This window comes from Physeter macrocephalus, chromosome 17 (assembly GCF_002837175.3).
Source record: "Physeter macrocephalus isolate SW-GA chromosome 17, ASM283717v5, whole genome shotgun sequence".
Taxonomy (NCBI): domain Eukaryota; kingdom Metazoa; phylum Chordata; class Mammalia; order Artiodactyla; family Physeteridae; genus Physeter; species Physeter macrocephalus.
Window position 1 is genome coordinate 54,313,877 of NC_041230.1, and position 14,810 is coordinate 54,328,686.

A 14,810-nucleotide genomic window follows, 5' to 3' on the forward strand; every position below is an offset into this window, starting at 1 on the left:
GGCTCAGCGGCCACGGCTCACGGGCCCAGCCGCCCCGCGGCACGTGGGATCCTCCCGGACCGGGGCGCGAACCCGGTTCCCCTGCGTCGGCAGGCGGACGCGCAACCGCTGCGCCACCAGGGAAGCCCCCCTCCTTCCTTTTTAAAGCCGAATAATATTCCATGTTGTGGATAGACCACATTTTGTTTGTCATCATCTATTGATGGCCCCTTGGGTTCTTCCACCTCTTAGCTGTTATGAATGGTGCTGCTGTGAACGTGGATGTACAGACCTCTCTTTGACCCCCTGCTTTCCGTTCTTTTGGGTGTGTAGCCAGAAATGGAATCGCTGGATCATATGGAAATTCTACTTTATTTTTTGATGGAGCTGGATTCTTGGTTTATCTGACAGTTAGCATTTTCTGTGACATGGGGGAAAACCTTCCCTGTCAGCTGTCAGAGGAGTCCTTCCAGAATTCACTCCTAATTTGCCACGTCCCCTCCTGCCTCCCGGCCCCAGAAGCTGTTTTACTGCTGTGGGTTTCAGGGCTGTGAGCCCGGCCTGGCCTCCGGTGGGGCCTCTCGGGGCCCGGGGTTCCCCCTCACCCCACCTCAGCAGACGTCCCCTGGGTGAGCGTTCACACGCACAGCTCAGCCCCCGCCGCCCCGTGGTTTTGGGTCCAGCGTGGGGCAAACCGGCGCACACAGATGCAGGACCCTCAGCTGCGAGCGGTCACAAGTGCAGAGCGGGGACAGGGGGCGGCAGGAGGTTGGTCATGGTGGGCAGGGCGGGAAGGCGTTAATTGTGTGGAAGCCGCATTTAAGCGACAGCGTGAAGTCGGCCCCACTGGAGAAATGCCTTTTCTGCGAGGGAGTGCTGGACCGCACCCCACGGAGTAGCGCAGCTGCTGAGAGCAGAGGCTCAGGGTACGCGTCCCACAGCCCCGGAGGCGGTCACGGCCAGCGGGTGGGTTTCAGATGCAGGAGGAGAGTGCTTACAAAGCGCTCACAACTCACTAATCCCCAGAGCACAGACCTGATGCTTCTTCCCTGAACCAGCGTCCTTCAGAGTGAAGCCTGCAGGGCGAGGCTCGCAGAACCCAGAGAGCAACGCAGCCGGGCCGGTCTGGGGTAGACCCTGTGGTGAAAGCTGTGCTCTCAGACATGGCGCTTGGGTGACACGGCACCCGCCACCTGCGGCTGACACCGCAGGTCATGCCGAGTGAGGACACGTCACCTGCGCCTTACTGCCAGCTTTTTTTTTCCTAAATAAGATAAAAAAAGAAACTCATGGAGCAAGAAACCAACTAATTGTCATGATGTTTATAAAAGAGATGGAAATTACTCTGGAGATTTCTTATCATCCAACAACAGAAAGAAGACAGAGGGCTGCGGCCGGGCCCGTGAGCCGTGGCCGCTGAGCCCGTGCGTCCGGAGCCTGCGCTCCGCAACGGGAGAGGCCACGACAGTGAGAGGCCCGCGTACCGCAAAAAAAAAAAAAAGAGAAGACAGAGAAGGAGAGAGATCTATTTTTTCCCCACCCTCTAGAGTGCTTCTCAGAAGTGGCTCAGGGAACCTGGGTCGGCCTGGAAGGGGCCATGTGTCTCTCAGCCTGATTTATTCGGTTACTTAGCAACAACTTAGAACGCAAAACCAGAGCGCACGCTGCAAGTGTGTGCATGTCCCCGATGGAGCCACGAAGCAGGACTGGCCACAGAGTGCCCTGCTTCGAACCAGCTGCACAGCGCTAAACCTAACCCTAACCCACTCTGTCTGGGAGTGCTGGGAGGTCCCTGGGGACACCGGGCTCCGGACTGCACCCCTCCTCCGGGTCGCGGGTGGAATCTGCCTCTGCTGGAGTCATTTGTCCTCACGGTGTCTGCCGCTCCAGAGCCCAGGTGTCCTCCGTGTGGTCAGTGGCGCCGACCCGAAGGACCCTCATCCTTCACTGGGATCGTCCTTCAACAAACCGCAGACGTGCTCGCTGCGGCCGCTTGAATTCTGGTAGACGTTCTCAGCGGCTCAACCCGCCCTTCCGGAAGAACCCTCGTCCTGGCCACTTCAGAATCAGAAGCTTCAGTGCACAGGAAATCGGCCCAGCTCTGGGCAGGAAGCCGCACGTGACTTTGAAACGCCTAAGTGTGGGCGTCCACGGGTTAATCACAATGAAAGCACAGAAGCCGCTTCTAGTGACAAAGCTGAGGGACCCTGGAAACCCAGGAGACACGTTCTTGCTTGGGGGGGCACTTTTGTAAAGGGTGTGTTTCCTGCACCAACCGTAGACTTTCTCAGGGCCCTTGTGCAGTGAAAAATTAAAACTCCTGCTTCCCCAGCTCTTGGGGGTGGGAAGCGGGTGAACCCAGCGGAGAATCGACTTCAGAGAGAACTGGGGCCGAGGCATTAGGTGGTGGGGGCAGGGGAGGGCAGGCGGCTCAGGCCTTGATGGAAAAACAATTCTGAAAACTACAGCGCGAGGAAAATCTCATTTTTATATGTGGTGAAAAAAAAAAAAACCATTTGGCTAAAATTCCCCACCAGCCAGTGCTTTGCTCTAGAGCTGATGTACAGCCTCATGGGCCGGCTCTCCAGTCCCCCCAGGGTCTCTGAGGGTCCTGTCCCCTCGACGGCGTTTCCCCCTCCCGGTGCCAGCGGGGCCTGGGCAGCTGTGGACTTCCGCTGCGCCAGAGGCGGGATGCGCACGGCTGGTGGCGGCATGGCCCCCCGAGCACTGGTGCGCTGGGATCTGCCAGCCGGCCTCCTCCCGGCCCGCGGCGGATGTCAGCCCCGGCTGAGTCACCGGGAGCTGGGCACCCTCCAGATACTTGATCCCGACTGTCCTTGCTAACAGGAAAAAACAGTTAACGTCGACCTGGGTCTCTGGACGGATTTTTTTCAGTTTTTGGATGTTTTATAAATGCCAGACTAGTTAGCAATTGGTAAATCCCTTCCCTTCCTTGAAAACAACTCCACTTCCAGAGAAGCTGCCGCTTTCTGGGAATCCTGAGGTTCTAGAGATCTGCACGCAGCGCTGGGAACAGGGCCTTGCTGTGAACATTAGCTACGCATTTCGTATACAAACGGCCATCTGATGAGTTGCCAGACTTAAACCGTGTGGGTTTTCACTGATGATCTTGGACCCGGAGCAAGTTTCTGTCAAGAGGATTTGCTCCAAATGCCGTTTCCTCTGTCTTTCTTGGTGGGGAGGCACCCGGCGCTGTGGGTGCCCAGGTCCCCTCACCCAGCCGCTTATCTGCGGCCGAACCGACATCCTGCTGCGGGCTGGGGAGCGCGAGGGGACCCAGGCCGTCCCACCAGAGGCGCTTCATTCTGGGGCTCCCACCGACCCGGTGCAGAGGGCGCCCGTGCGCCAGCCGCCCGGGGGCCCTTCCGGAACCCGGGCGAGGGCACGGGGCACTGGCCCAGCTCGGCCACACCAGCCTTCCCCAGGCGGGACGCCTCTCGCCGCCGTGGCGGGTGTGGGACGGGAGGCTGGAGCTTGCTCCCTTGGCCGAAACCTTTCCCCTGAGCCCCCTTGGATGTAATCAGGTCGGTCTAGGTTTCAAGCTATGTCTGGACCCACACACCTAGGAGTGCGGGTGCTGCGTCCAGGTGGCCCTTAAACGTTGGCATTCAGATGCCCACTTTCGAGGTGGTCTGTACTTTGGCTGACGCTGTGTGTTAAAGTCCCTTCTGACCCTTGTTAATCTGACGGGCTCACCTGGCCCCTCCTGGCTCTAGTTTGCTCAGTGGCAGCTCTGATGCCGAGAGAAGGGGGGGCCGCCTGCCCCGCCATGGGGTGCGTTTTCCGCAGCGCAGGTGGTCCGCGGGCTTGCAGACGTGACTCCTGCCCCTCCCGGGCCTGGGTGACGCTCCGGGAGGGTCAGTCTGACGCCTTGTCGGGCCATTGAGCTGGCCGCGTGGGAGACCCGGGGGCCCGTGTCAAAGGGGAGGCCTCCCTGCCTCACCTGTGCCGTTGGCCCTGGGCCTAGGGGATGCCGCGGGCCCTGCCCGGGGTCCTGCTCGAGGGAAGGAAGGAGAGCGCCTAAACCGTGGGTGCCTGCCATGGGGCGCCGTCTAGGGACAGAGCAGGGTCCGGAGTGTGACAGCGGAGCGCAGGGGCTGACGGAGGGTGGCTCAGGGCACCGCGGACGGACGGATGGAGCAGAGCGACCTTGCTGCCTGCGTGGACGTGGAAGAGGCTGCCAGGGACCATGTCTGACCTTGACGTTCTCAGAGCGAGGTCAGACCCAGAGCACGCAGGAGGCTGGCACGTGTGCTCCTGGGACCTCTCTTTGTGGGGTTGTGTTCTTCCCTTTCCTTACCCGCCCCCGTGAACCACAGACGTGGACGAGCCTCTGCCACATGTTAGGGGTGAAGGGTGGAGAGACCCCTCCCCTGAAACGTCCACTCCCCACTGGTTTTCAAGGAAGACGGTGGAATGTACGGGAAGAAACAGACCGTCTGACCCATCCTGTGCCTTCAGGGCTGTCCTATGCCTGACACACAGTAGCGCTCCGTAGCCACCTACACCACAGCCTCCGCCAGGCACACACATAGGTGAGTCCCAGCTGGGAACTTACCCCGTTGTAGGACACAGCTCTGCATCTTTCCATCCTCACCACGAGCTCCACACCCGTTCCTGTGCCATAGGACGAAGAAGATGCGTCAGAATGGATGGCAAAGTCTTGCTGGTGAGCAGGACACTGGGCTTCTCATCCCCGAACCATTTCCTGCCACTGCCGCTGTTGCTTCTTGGGGCTGGCCGGTCCCTTCCAAAGGGGAACAGCTCGAAAGTCCACACGTCAGCTTGTAGACTTTCCTCTGGGTCCGTCCTTTGCCTGGCCCTGTGGGTGTCCACCTTTGGAGGGCAAGACCTGGTGTCAGGGGTGTGTACACCCAACTCGTGTGCCAGGGGACACTTTGACTACACAGCTGTGACTTGACCTTAAAATCTCACGTGTAAGATGTGACTCCATGGCATTGAGTCAGGGAGGAGGAAAGAATATCATCCCTTTCCTACCCTCGTGGGTCTTTTGTTTCCAGTGTGAGGTGAGTTAAATTCATCTAAACACCTGTCTGTAGCACAGGACTGTGATAGAGCTGCGCATTTGTGTGTGTGTGTGTGTGAGAGAGAGAGAGAGAGAGGTGAGGTGATTGACTGGGACGGGGCTCACGGGAGCAGTTTCTAATTTTTTTTTTTTTTTGGCCAAGCCACATGGCTTGTGGGATCTTAGTTCCCTGACCAGGGGTTGAATCCGTGCCTCCTGCAGTGAAAGCATGGAGTCCTAACCGCTGGACCACCAGGGAAGTCCCAGTAGTTTCTGAATTGAGCCTTGACAGAGGATCGGGAGGAACTGACCAGATCAAGAAGGGGCTGGGAGACTAGCACTGATAAAATCCTCCTGTTATGGTAATAATAACAGCTGTCATTTGTTGTGTGTTCATTATGTGAGACGTGTGCTTTTGCTTATTTAATCCACCCAACAACCCTTTGAGGTAGGGACCATTATCCCATTTTACAGATGAGGCAACTGAGGTCCAGGGGGATGAAATGAATTGTTCAACCTGAGCTGAGTCCTGTAAATGTCAGGACTCAAACCTAGGCAGAACTTGAGACATTAACCAATATTCTAGAGGCAAGGATGGACTAAGATGTGAGAATTGTAAAGAGAAACTGCAAGGCTGTCGGATCCGATTTTAAAAACACATTATTTAAAGGATCTTGACAAGTAGAAGTGATAACCTTTCTTTTAGAAAGGAAGTTTGTCTAGCAGAGTGACCTAACTTTTTAGTAGCAAACCGAAACAGTCTATCAGCAATAATTATCAGATGTTTCCAGCTAAATGAGAGCAGATTTACAGGTTGCTTCTCCCTGTGTAGTGACAGTGGGAGATAGACAAAGACAGAAAAACATGCTTCCAAGAAAGTCATTTATTTGGATGAAAAGTTACATTTTCCTATTGACAAAAGATACCATCTTTATCTTTGAATTTGAGCATTTAGTCTGTTTGCATTTAACGTGATAATTAATATATTGGAGATTTCATCTAACATTCCCGTCTATCTAAGTTACTGTGTGTTTTTTATTTGTCTTGATTATTCAGTGACCCTTTTTCTGTCCTTTCTTGCCTTTTTAAAATAATTATTTTTATTATCTTATACCCCCCTTGGTTAGTTTGATTGATAGTTATAAATACCTTTCTTGTTCTTTTAAATTACCGTAGAAATTAAAATATGTATCTAGGAGTTGTCAAACTCTAATAAATGTTACTATTTGTAAAAGAGAGAAATAACCTAATTTTTTAAATACACAAAAGTTTTGAATAGGGCCTTCATTTAAAAATCTTCAGATGGCCAATAAGCATATGAAAAGGTGCTCAATATCATCAGTCATTAGGGAAATGCAGATGTAAACCGCATCGAGTCCCAATATCTCTTCACCAGAATAGCTAAAAAGTTATTATTTTCATCTGCAAAGTTTCTTTGATTTATCTTCCAGATTACTAATTCTTTCTTCAGTTAGATATAATCTATTAAGTTCTAAATTCCAGTTGTTATATTTCTCAGGTTCTAGAACTTTTTTTTGACTCCTTATTATAGTTTCCACTGTACCAAAATTCTCAATCTTGTCTCTCATTTTCTTGAGTATTTTAGAGGATTATTAAAAGTTCATATTCTGATGATTCCATTTCCATAATCCATGGCTCTGTTTCTATTGTCTGTTGTTTCTCTTGATTTTTGATCATGTTGTCCCATCTCCTTATATGTCATATTATTTTTGATTATGTGCTGGATATTGTACATGAAAAAATACAGAGATAACTCAAGGCCTAGGACAGTGTCATCTTCCTCCACGAGAGGATTTATCTCAGCTTCTGGCAGGCAGCTAGAGTGTTAGGCATACCACTGTCACTGTTGCCTGATCAGGGATTGAGTTCCACAATGACTGGTCCTGCTTAACAATGCAGCAAGGCGGCAGGTGAGGTAGCCCTTACCTTGTGGGATGTGGATGACCCCACTGAGGACGCTGAGAGTGTCTCCAGGAGGAGATGGGAAGCTGACTCAGTGAGTTTTGAAGTCCCCTCCAGCACAGTGCCCCAGAGTCTCTGTGGCTGTAACCCCTACGGCACACGTGTAGGACAGGCAGCCTGTCTCCAGGGCTCCCGCTCCACACTGATGAGTCACTCCTCCCGGCCTCAGAACAGTGGCAGCAACTGCCTCTTACTCCTGAGGCAAGGAGGCCTCCTCTGCTTTCTTCAACCAGATGTCTCCCGCTCACACGGGAGGGATGAAGCAGCCAGCCTCAGGGATACAATCTCAGCGCCTTAATGTAGACATGAGTTCCCCGTGGATCTAGTTAAAATGCAGATGCTGCCCAGCACGTCTGGGGCGGGGCCTGAGAGCCTGCATTACTAACAGGCTCCCAGGTGATGCTGGCTCATGGACCGTGCTTTGTGTAGCAGGTGGGGCGGGCTAGATGACCGGTGATGAGGAAATCCAGACCTAGGGAAGACCTATGTGAAGGTGTAAGTCCAGGGGAGGTGACAGAGCAGGCAGTGAAGAGCTTTGACCTGAAGGGCCTGAGTTCAAGGCTTGCCTCTGCCCTTTATGTGGAGTGTGGTCCGTTGATTGTTGCCCTGGGCCTCAGTTGTTCTTAACATAGCTTTACTGAGAAGTAATTCATGTACTGTACAACTCACCTATTTAAAGCGTACAATTAAACAGTTTCTCGTATGTTTACAGAATTGTGCAGCCATCACCACAATCAATTTCAGAACTGTTTGGTCACCCCAAAAGGAGACCTCGTCCCCCTTAGCGGTCTCCCGCCACTTCTCTCTCTCCCTGCCCCTAGAAACCATGAAGCTGCACTTGCCTATTTTGGACACTTCACATAAATGGAATCATATAGTATGTGGTCTTTTGTATCTGGCATCACTCACTTAGCATGATGTTTTCAAGGTTCACCGTGTTGCAGCCTGTGTCAGAGCTTCATTCCTTTGTATGGCTGAGTGATACTCCAGTGCACGGATTGGCCACATTTTGCTTATCCACTAATTTGGTGGTCATTTTGATTGTTTCTGTTATTCGCCTATTAAGAATAATGCTGCTACAAACACATATTTTTGGTGTGGTCGTGTTTTCACTTCTCTTGTGCATATGCCCAGGAGTGGAATTGCTGGGTCGCATGGTAGCTCCATGTCTAACCTTTTGAGGGGCTTGCAGACTTGGCAGCTGCACCTTGTTACATCCCCGCAGGCAGTGCTTGAGGGTTCCAGTTTCCCCCCGTCCTCATCAACACTCTGGTTCTCTGTCTTTTTTTTAATTTATAGCATTAAAAAAATATATGTATTTATTTTTGGCTGCATTGGGTCTTCGTTGCTGTGCGTGGGCTTTCTCTAGTTGTGGCGAGCGGGGGCTACTCTTCGTCGCGGTGCGCAGGCTTCTCATTGTGGTGGCATCTCTCGTTGTGGAGCACGGGCCCTGGGCACGCGGGCTTCAGTAGTTGTGGCAGGTGGGCTCCAGAGCGCAGGCTCAGTAGTTGTGGCGCACGGGCTTAGCTGCTCCGCAGCATGTGGGATCTTCCTGGACCAGGGCTCGAACCCGTGTCCCCTACACTGGCAGGCGGATTCTTAACCACTGCACCACCAGGGAAGTCCTGTCCTTTTCTTATTGAATGGTCTTGGCACCCTTGTTGAAAACCAATTGACCATACGCATGAGGGTTTAGAGTGTCAGATTTTAGTCTTAAACTGAGGATAAAGATTAATGCCTGCATAATATTGCTATCACAAAGGTTCAGTGATCAGTTCCCACGAGGAGCCTTCATACATGGTCTGGCACCCAGCAGGCACTCAGAGCATCAGTGATGATGGGGACACAGGAGCTGGCTTTCACCCCGGAAGAGGCACAGGCTGGGAGGGAGGGGGCAGCGTGGACATTGCTGAGCTTGGGGTAACGCTTCCCTCCTCCAGCCTGTCTCGTTGGCGTGCCACCACGACCTGGCCAGCGGGGATGGAAAGAATCACTCTGACTTTTCACAGAGATGGACGATGGTCTTAGGTGAGGGGAAGGGAGTTGGAACAGAGCGTCCTTGGTAATAAAGCAACAAAGGCTCGGAGAAAACATAGCCCCAGACAGTGTTTTCCAGGGAGGCCGCTGGGCCCCCGTGGCCCGCAGAGCAGCTGTGGGGGGCTCTCCTTCCCCTGCGGGGCTGGCTTATCCTCCGGCTCCTTGAATGCCCCACGAAGTGTGCCAGGGCGCCAGGCAGCCAGCACACAGGTGTCGTCTGCGGCACCGCCAGCTCAGGGCCACACTCGTACCGCTGTGCCGTGGGCTGGGGGATGAAGCTAAGACCACCACCCGCGGTCCATCCGCAGGGCCTGGTGTTTGGATACTCTTTCTACCAGCATGCTTTGTACCCCAGGATCGATGGAGCGCCTCCGAGCTCGGGTGCGTGATGGCGGCTCATCATTTCATCACTTCACATCGTGCCTCTGGGCTGCTTCTTTACTCCAGGCGTCCTGTTTGCCCCAAATTCCACCTCCTGTACAAAACCCTGGCAAAGTCCTTAGATGGCGTCTGGCTGGGCCTCTTCCATCTCAGCTGCTGCTCGTGGGGTGGTCGAGACTTGTCCCCTACAACCTCTGGCATTCCCGTCCGGGCAGTGCTGCCCCCTCACGGGGGGGCAGTGCCCATCTCTCAGGTCTCCCCTTCCGTCACCCCCTCCCGAGGCCCCCCAAACCTGCTGTCGGTGACCACGCCATGCAGACCTTCTCGGGCATCGGCAGTGCCCAGTGGGTGGCTGCTGTCGGGAAAGTGTGATCTGGTCCGAAGTGGGGCTGCTGAGGAAATGCCCGGATCCTCCCTGTGGGCAGCCCTCCCCGACCAGAGCCCCGACACAGAGATGGAGCGGGTCTCGCCCGCTCACGCCTTCTTCCCCCGCAGCCCCGTGTCTGCAGCGTTAGTATGGGACTGCACGGCCCCACAAGGGCAGCGACTGGCCGTCCCGGTCGCTGCTGAGTGCTGGTGGCCCGTGGGGACCCCAGGACCTGGGCGCAGGGCCCTCTGCTCGCTGGGACCCCTCCCCCCTCTGCCCTGAGGGACTTTTCCAACACTTTCCTCAGCTGCTCAGAGGCGTCCGGCTCCTCCTCCTTCAGGGTAGACACGAGACCCTCTGCCGCCTCCCACCCCAGCCCTGGGAGCCGGTCCCGGCGGTGCGTCCACGTGGCCGTGCCCGCTCCTCTGCAGGTGCTGTGCTCCCCCGCCCCGCCTGTTGGGAGGCCTGGTCCTTGGTCCTTGGGCTGCCCTGGATGGCTTGGGCTGGGGCCGAGGGGGAGGATGCTGCGCTTTCCAGTGTGACGCTGGGCTGGGCCCTTACCCTCTCTGGACACCCTGCGGACACTTGCGGAAGGAGGGACTGGCCGTCCCCACACAGGCACAGGGGTGCCTCTTGGGCGAGGGGCGTGGGTGTCCAGCCCACCGTTCTCAGAGCTTCTGGGCAACAGGCCGGTTTACTGGCCTCCACCCTCCGCAAAGCGCCAGCGCCTGGAAGGGGGGCCAGAGGGAGACTGCGAAAGGAGAGGGTGAATCAGGAACGTGGAGCCACGGTCTGGGGTGCGGGGAGCGGGGAGAACGTCTCCCCCACGTGGTTCTTGCATCCGACGCAGCTTCTGGAAATGAAAACAGCAGTTGAGCCTGTTTTTCCAATGTTTCATTTTCCTTCGAAACAGAGCTGCATTCCATCAGAGCCTCTAAATATTTATCTTAACATTCTTCCTATAATTTAAAATTATTTACCATATTCTAGGGGATGTTTCATGTCTCCCGTTGTGCAAGAGCTCTCTTGCTGTCACAGACGCAAAGCCCAGCGTACTCTGTCCCTGGTCACGGACAGCGGTGTGACCAGGAGGGAGACTGGGTCAGGCACCAACTAGTCGTGTCTCTGGCATTCACTAATCTCCCTTTGAAGCAGAGACGGCAAACTTCAAGCCGGAGATTTGGGTGGCAAGAGAATCTAGCTAGGATTTCAAGATTTAAAAAATGAATTTATCTTTAACGTGTGGAGCCTGCTGCCCTGCCCGCCTCTGGTTTCTGGCTGTTGTGCCATCCCCACCAGTGGCCTGTGGGGCACGGGGAGCCCCACGCCGCCAGCCGACAGGACAGTGGGCCGCAGAGGAGATGGTGCAAAGGCTTTCTCGGATCCAGTTTAAACGTTCAGCGTTGAAGGTACAATAATTTATTTTTGCAGCGGTGATACAAATTCAAATTCTGGCGGAACACACCTCACGCTGAAAACAAGATTCTGCCAAACTGAGATGTGTGTGGAGCAGAAATGCGCTTGGAATTGACGATGCTGCCCAGCAAGCGATAACTGCGCCAGAAAGTCCTCCGCATGACGGGAGCAGCTGAGGCTCTCCCTGCTCGCAAGGAAGACGTGCGGCGGCTGGACCGCAGACCTTGTGTGAGGCGGCCGATGCCGAACGGAAAAGCAGAAGCACGCTCGGCAGGACAGTCGTCCTCCTCGCTGTGCACGGCCGTCCTCATCCATCGGGCTCGGAACTGTTGGATCCTTAGTAAATAAAGTGGCCCACGGCGGCCTTTAATTGCTAAACGAGCCCTTTACGTTTGGGGTACATTTTACTCACGATCCACTGGGAACCTCAAATCTTTCAGTGAATGTTGTGCCAGAAAACTTCACTTCGGGAAGCTTTTAGTGAAGCACAGTTATCACAGAGCAAACTCGCTCACGGAGGGATGCTGACATGTTTCCCTGCAAAAGCATAGGAGGGCCAGAGGAGTCACACGCTGTGGTCCTGGTACGGGGGTCTTTGGGAGCAGTGCTATCATTTCACTGTGGAATGTTCTGGACCAGTGGAAGAATCTTCTGATTCTAAAATCAAGTATATTCATATTCTGTACCCACACGGAATACAGAACCTTGCCTCACAGGGCATCTTTTATCCCATCTGGGACCGTGTCCATCCAGTGAAGTCCCAGCCCCCTTGAATAACTCCCCCAGGAGGCTGCCCGCCGCCTGTCACGGCAGCACACGCTCCTGCCGGTCCGCGCTCCCCGAGCCCGTGGCTTCCACTGCCTCAGGTGACCGTGACTTGTGAACCCCGGCCCCCACGAGCCTCCAGGGTGATGTCCCCTGGTGCTTGTCGAGGGCCGTGCAGTGAGGGTGTTACTGCCGTGGTCTGCTTCCCTGTCCTGTCACCATCTCAGTGTGGTGCTCTCTCAGGAGTCCCGTGTTGAGAAGTGTTCGAGGTTCAGGACTTGGAGCCGTCTGACAGGTCACATCTCAGCCTCTCGGTTCCCGGCGTTTCAAGCAGAAACGGCTGCTGAGGACGGCTGGTGGCGCTGAGCACTTGCTGTCGGGCCAGGGCTGGCCGCGTGCTCTGAGCACGTTGCCTTTTAACCTTCACACAGCCCTGAAAGTGGGTGCCGTCATTGCTCACCGTTTTTAGTTGGGGGAACGGAGGCGCAGAGGTGAACACGCTGATCAGTTCTGCAGCTGGTGTTCAGCACGGCAAGGACCCGCCGCAGACGGGCCGGCCCCACCATTCACACACACAGGAGAGTGGGACTGATTTTATCGCGAACACCCACATAACCCACCACCTGATCCCACCCGTAGCATCGAGCTGCATTCGCTTTCGTAGCTGTTGATCCAGCTCTCCATCCCTCTCTGCATCTGTGGACCCATCTTATTTTTGTGCGCGTTTCAAACAGCCACCGCAGACTCCAGCGCGCTTCACCCCTTAGCACTTGGGCTCACATTTCACCAGCTGGAGTTCAGTATTTATGTTTTTAAGTGAACTTTCCATGCAGTGAAATGCACAAACCTTAGGTGTACCATTCGCTGAGTTTTAACGTAAGCAAACCCCCGTGAACCCCTCCCTTATCAGCACGTGGAATTTCCCATCCCCCCAGAAAGTGCCCCCACCCCAGTCAGTCCTTGCCTGCACCCCGATGAGGCAGCCAATGTCCTAATCTTTTCATCATTGATTAGTTTTGCCTGTTGCAGAACTTCATATAAACCAAGAGTCAGCATTTTTAACTACCAGTCTGTACTGCCACCTGGGTGAGGCGTTTTCAAGGGCTAGCCTTGGGGGACTGACAGATCTTTGTTTTCTCTGTGTATCAGCCAGGGTTCTCCAGAGACACGGGACCAAGAGGATATCTATCATCTGTCTTATCAGTTACCTATCTAATCTGTCTATCTGCTGGGAGAGAGAAATTTATTTTTATTTTAACGATTGGGGGTTGACAAGTGCAAAATCTGTAGGGCAGATCAACAGGCTGGAAACCCTGGCAGGGTGTCTGTTATAGTCACGAGGCAGAATTTTTTTCTTCTCTGGGAAACCTCAGTTTTGGCTCCTAAGAGCTCCAACTGGTTGGATGGGGCCAACCCACCTTACGAAGAGTAACCTCCCTTACTGGGAGCTGGGTGGTCGTAGGTGGTAACCACGTCTACCAAATTCACACAACCTTGATGCTGGCATTTGACCAAGCAACGCACACCATGCCCTCTCGCCGTGGGATGGTCTCCGTGTTGAGACCTCCCGCCCCGGACCTGGTTGAGAATTGGGAAGGCAGTTTCCTGTCCCAGAGACCCAACTGGAAGGGAGGAGCCAGGACCCTGGTCAAGAGTGTCACCAGCCGGTGGAGGGAGCCATACTGGGCCGGGACCAGACTCGGGGGGGGTGGGCTTTGCCTGGGCCTCCCTACCCCAGCCCAGCCGCTGAGCGCGGCTGCATGTAACCAGAGGGGTTCTCTGTGCTGCCCTCCTCCACGATGGCTCCTCCCAAAAGATGATCTGATTATGTTTTAATGAGAATAATATTTGCTTCGAGGAAGGATGAATCCAGCCGTGTTTTTATATCAGCCAGATGTCCTCAACTATTTACCCCCTCCCTCCGCTAGGAATCTGGCAAAACTCGTGAAGCGGTCGGGCCCCAAAGATTCCCCTCCCCGGCCTCACCTCTCCCAAGCACCAGCTTTAATTCTCAGGCCCAAGGGTGTTTCCAGGGAAAGGGAGCCACGTGGAGCTGATTCATCTGCACGGTGCCCATCAAAATACAGTTTTGTAAGAGCTAATTGGTGCACGGATAGCCTTTCAAATCTTTTTTATAAGCCTCTTACTGACCCTGTCGTTTGAGCCAAGCCTTAACAGAACCTCGACTTCAGAAGACTGACGATTGGTCCGACACTCAGAAGCTCTGGTGGTGAAGCAGGCACCAGACTTGGCTGAAATTTTCTGCTGATTTTAGGGTGAGCAAAGCCAGGCAGTTGGGAAAGCCTAGACTTCAGCAAAGCTGTTAACTGTTTTCTTCCCTTCTGTTTTTCAGGCTGACAACAAGCTCTGAGCCGTGAATCTGGAGACCTGCCGCAGCGACAGGTAGGGCTCGTCGCTTGTCCCCGCCGCTGATCTGCGATGGCCCGAGGGCTGGCTGTGTTACCTTGCCCTGCGTCCTTTTTGGTAGAGTTTTCTTTTGCCAGAGAATGGGGTGTAGAGAAGTCACTTCGTGTGTTGCGTGTCTCCAGAACTTAGTTGTTCACTCATTCGTTCTGTTGTTCAGTAACTGTTATTGAACCCCTCCTGTGTGATGAGCTGTAACAAGGGCCGGGCATCGGCGTTGAGAAGGAGACGTTGCGTGTGTCCTTCGCGGGGAGACGGATAACTGCCAGGCAGACAGCTGAGTGGGAACGTGATTGCCGCTCACGATGGAGGGAGAGACTCACGAACGCAGGACAGGAGCCTCCTCCGGCAGGCGGTGGGACGAGGGTCTGAAGCTGGAGGAGGACGCGTGTGGGGGGGCGGGGAACAGAG